The following is a 5,224-nucleotide window of genomic DNA, read 5'->3' on the forward strand; positions in this document are numbered from 1 at the left end:
CATTTTTTTTAAACAAGTGCTCTTTCTGGAAATTGCTGTTACAAATCGTGTGTGTGTGTATCTGTGAGAGAGAGAGAGAGAGAGAGAGAGAGAGAGAGAGAGAGAGAGAGAGAGAGAGAGAGAAAAAGAGAGTATAGGACATGGTTGCCATTTCTGCGTATGCGTTGCATGTGTCACTTCCGAATGAACGTGTGAGAGAACCGTTTTTGTTTCACAACCATTCATTTTGTCTATTTTCATGGATGCTGGAAAGTCGTGCGAGCAAGGACACTATCCGGCAATGGCCTCCTAAAGGGAACAAACCTTTTATTTATAAAAAGGTCGCTAGCGGCAAAGTGCTCGATTGACTATGGATTCTCTTAAATCGTATGGCTCCTCAAAAAATGGCGAGACACCCAAAGGGCACTGGAGCTGTATGCCAGTCACGTGGCCTATTTAAACGCTACTTCCCCAGTACGTTATTAAAGGCAACTTGACCCCAGCAATTCACCACCATCAAGTACCGTTATCTTCACTGCCGGGCGTACTCATCAATGACGCCTTTTACACCCGCGTTTTTCCGCCCTTCTCCCACATTGATACTCTGTATAAACAACACCGCCGTCGAATCGGTGTGTTTACCCAGCAATTTTCGCACCAGAGCCATAACATGGGTGACACTTCATATGTTTGTTTTCTGTAGCGAAAACCCCCGTTGTGCTGAAAGCAATTCTCGCCCTCTGACATGTTTTCCGGATCATCGCACCAGACACAGAAGCTGTTGCAGGCAATGGCCTGCTTCGCTGGGTTCTGTATAAAAGGTAAATGCAGATCAAAGTAAGTAAGATCTGCTGTTAAGGGCTCTGATGCAGATATTTATGTAGATGAGCCTCGTTTTGGCAGATGTATAATTTAGTCAAGTCGAGTTCTGGACATGTTTTATATGAAATTGTGCTCATATTCATTTTGGAGAACATGCTGGCTAAAAAATTATTTTTTAGCAAAAGGAAAAAAATCAATTTGTTTCATTTTTGTTGTGTTGTCATTTGTTATGTTTTGTTGTTCGTATATTTCGAAAGAAAATCTGAAAAATTCCATGTTAAACATACGTTTTACAAAATATATATTAAATTGTCTTAAACTGTTTCATTTTTTAATGTTCTTTTAATTTATATAGTGTGCAAAAACACAACAAAAATAGATAACGACAAAAAAACAAAAATAGTATTTGTTTCTGGGTTTTGTTGGCTGTTGTGTTTTGTACTTTAGAGCTACTGCAGTTTTCCACCAACCACCTCTGATCACACTTCATCGCAATTATTCTTGACATTTGTTTAAAAAAATCACAGAACCCAGTCAGATAATTGATAATTAAAAAAACAATCCGCAGGCATCCTCATCACCTTTTAATGTACTCTCATCTTTTTTTGTGAGTGATGATGTGATTGTGAGATGTTTGAGCGGCAGTCAGATTTTCTTTATATCAGTGCATCAGGCATCTATGGATGAAGACTTAATCCAGGGATTGTAGCCTTCAGGCTGTGGCCAGGCAATTCTAAAACAAATTAGTTGACCACCCACATGCTCTTGGATTTGCATATTTGCGCCTTTCACCTTTTTTCCCCTCTATGCCCAAACATTCACTCCTCTCGTTCATGGTGGAAATCTGTTAAAAGCAACCCCCCCCCCCCCCCCCCCCCGCCCACACACACACACACACACATGCATTAATTAGTGGGGGCCAACTCTAAATCCCCATCATAAATCACAAAATATGATACATTAGTGCACAATCGTCCCTATTCCTGAACTATTTTCCTAAAAGCCTTAATTGCAATGAAACAGCCCCTGATCAGAAAATGCTTCACCCCCCCTGCTGTGATGTCTTTGAATCTCCAGTTGACAACTGCAGCGCCACCACCTGTACATCAGAACTGATTGATGGACTCCACTGTGGATTTGCCTTTATTTCCTGCCGTGGCCGTAAGAGGGCGCCGATGAACTTTTGAGGGGATGTTTGCGTCGTATCGGGGTGTTGAAGCCATACACAGAACCTCGCTGCTGGACACGCTTTAAATGCTTTAATGGCTGAACTAGTGGACCTCTTCTGTAGGACGTCTGCTGGCACAAGAAGTGCCTTCTCACTCGCGTTTAAATGGACAAAAACAATCGATGGAGAATGCAGAATAAGTAGTTTGAGGGGTGCTTGGCTTTTGTTGAATTTGACTTGCAGCTTTATCTTGCTTTGGTGTCTACTTGAATGTGATCACTCACGCCTGTCACACCAGATAGTGATGTAACATGACTTGATTGATTTTTTTCCACTTGCGTTTTGCTCATCGTAATTAGTTAAAACTCAGAGAGCTGTTTGAAAAAGTATTTCTCATGACATGAAGCTGTCCTACTCAACGGTACCAGCCTACCATTTGCAAGACAATGTAAGGCGCAGGTGTCAAAGTCAAGGCCCGCGGGCCAAATCCGGCCCGCCACATCATTTTTTTTTCGGCCCGCGAAAGCAAATCAAACTTGTTAAATTCCATGATGATTGCTAAAATCTGAGCCAAAATTTCATATTTTTGGATGTCAACCACAACAAAAGTCATTATTCTTGACTTCAGATTTGAAAACGAGTTATTCATTAATTTGCTGTGTGCTCTATACATAATATTTGAAGGGATTTAAACATTCTAATGGGTTCCCCAAATTCATAACGGCCCTCGAGAGGAAACCATAACTACAATGTGGCCCGCGGCAAAAAATGACTTTGACACCCCTGATATAAGGGGTCGAATCTGCTCTGCAGCTCACAACATTTGCAATGATAATGTGCCAGTAAATATTTTTACTGATCCAAACTGTGCGTGTATTGGTTTACACACACACACATATATATACAGTAAAGTCTCGTTATATCGATATCGGATATATCGATAGTCCCGGTTATATCGATACTATTTCTATGCACGCACGGGGAAAATTACATGCAAACAGGGTCGGATATATCGATAGTCCCGGTTATATCGATATTTTTTCCGACTCCCTTGAATATCGATATAACGAGACTTTACTGTATATATATATATATATATAGCAAAAAGACAGGTTCCCAATTGTTTGTCTAATATGCTTGCAATACAAATGTCTGCAATTTTCATGAAATACACAAGTTTTATCCATCCATCCATCCGTCCAACACTGCTTATCCTGAAGGGGGTTGAATCAGGCGCTCCAATCCGTACCAGCTGACTTAGGCTGAAGGGCGCACTATACTGGTTGCCAGTCAGTCGCAGTGCATATATAAAGATGACCGATCTCATGCTGCCCACACAAAAGTCATGCGAGTGTACTTCAGCAACTCAATTACAACAGCATTGCTTTACAATACAAACTTTTTTTCTTATTATTCTCTACGCTCTTGAAATCTTTTTTTGAAATGTGGAAATATTCTCATCTCATCATCTCATTTTCCGTACCGCTTATTCCTCATTAGGGTCGCGGGGGTTGCTGAGGCCTATCTCAGCTGTCTTCGAGCACGAGGCGGGGGACACCCTTAATTGGTTGCCAGCCAATCGCAGGGCACACAAAGACATACAACAGTCACTCTCACACTCACACCGAGGGACAATTTGGAGTGGTCAATCTGCTTGCCATGCATGTTTTTGGAGTGTGGGAGGAAACCGGAGGACCCGGAGAAAACCCACGCGGGTCCGGGGAGAACATGCAAACTCCACACAGGGAGGCCAGACCGGGACGCGAACCGGCGACCTTTGCACTGTGAAGATCACTGTGACTCTCCTTCCATAAGCCATCAATGACCATCAAAAAGTAAATACAGCTTTATTTTACAGCACAGTTTATTTCTTTAATTACAGTCCTCATGTAATGTGCCTCTCTTTCCAAACAGCAAGTCCCTTTGACCTTCGACCTCCAACGCCATTCCGTCAAGTCATCAATGACCATCACAAATGGAAATAAAGTGACTTTATGATACAATGCAGTGTATTTCTTTAATTACAATGCCATATCACATTTATTATGCATAGGATAAGGTAGGTTGTGTGTACTTTTAAGGCTTATTTAGTTGAAAAGTATATTTTATGGAAACCCGGGAACGGATTATTCCCATTTTAATGGTTTCCTTTGGGATTTTTTTTTTAGATACACACTTTTCGCCTTACACACTCTGTCTGGGAACCAATTAAGTTCGTAAATGTAAATTGAGGTCTCACTGTATATATATATATATATATATATATATATATATATATATATATAAGTAAAAGAAGCAATTTTCATGAAACAACTAAATCCTTCATTAAACCGGTTTGGTGGGGTGAGGTTCAATTTGGATCGTTCGTACAACAGCCTATTTAGGCAAAATAGGATTAGGAATACTGATCAGGTGATACCGGTGGAAGTGGGGCATTCAGGCCAGTCGTTAGTCAGAACAATAGGAACAATCAGTGGAGTGGCAGGGAGTAGTCCTCTTCTCCCCCCAAACTGAGAGCAGGGACCTATGATAGCAGGGTCCGTCACCGCCATGTCTGGACAGTAGGGACATCTATAGGGCCTAAACTACCAGTAAGACTTTAGTTTGCTGACAAAGTTTCTTGGATAAGAAGCGAAACGTCCGACACCTTCAAAGAAGTACAGATGACGGCTGACGAAACCTTTTCATCGATCAAGCTGGTCACTCCCAAAGAAAATCTTGAAATAAAGTCATATACAGTAAAGTCTCGTTATATCGATATCGGATATATCGATAGTCCCGGTTATATCGATACTATTTCTATGCACGCACGGAGAAAATTACATGCAAACAGGGTCGGATATATCGATAGTCCCGGTTTATCGATATTTTTTCGGACTCCCTTGAATATCGATATAACGAGAATTTACTGTAAATTCGTTTTATATATAACTTTGATTTATTTTTTAAATAAATTAATATAAGCAACATAAAAAACTGAGGGATCCATTTGGGAGCGCAATGATCCGGCTCTTTTGGTGACTCGATCCAAAAAAACGTTTCTCTCAAAAAAAGCCTGAATTCCCATCAATATCATATAAACAGCGTTATGTACCCCGTCTTGTGATTGGTTAACACGAAGCGATTTGGTGTACCGTGTCGACACCTGGGATATGTATGCTTTTTGGACATTGTCATGCCTAGTCGAATATGATAACGTACTACAATTCCCACAACCCACAGCAAAGCTGGTGTCACTTTTGCTGTTGACTTGCC

At 41.0% G+C, this 5,224-nt stretch overlaps 1 protein-coding gene across 2 annotated transcripts in view; it reads left to right on the forward strand.

The window, feature by feature from the left end:
* Positions 1–1,125, forward strand: part of akt2 (AKT serine/threonine kinase 2) — a 14,919-nt gene extending 13,794 nt beyond the window's left edge. For both annotated transcript variants that reach the window (XM_089013341.1, XM_089013342.1), the window contains exon 14: positions 1–1,125. This exon is cut by the window's left edge and continues 641 nt beyond it. The gene's annotated coding sequence lies outside the window, so the exon portion shown is untranslated.
* The last annotated feature ends 4,099 nt before the right edge of the window (positions 1,126–5,224 follow it).

The sequence above is a fragment of the Hippocampus bargibanti genome, linkage group LG14 (genome assembly GCF_051943395.1).
Source record: "Hippocampus bargibanti isolate YZ-2025 linkage group LG14, ASM5194339v1, whole genome shotgun sequence".
Taxonomy (NCBI): Eukaryota; Metazoa; Chordata; class Actinopteri; order Syngnathiformes; family Syngnathidae; genus Hippocampus; species Hippocampus bargibanti.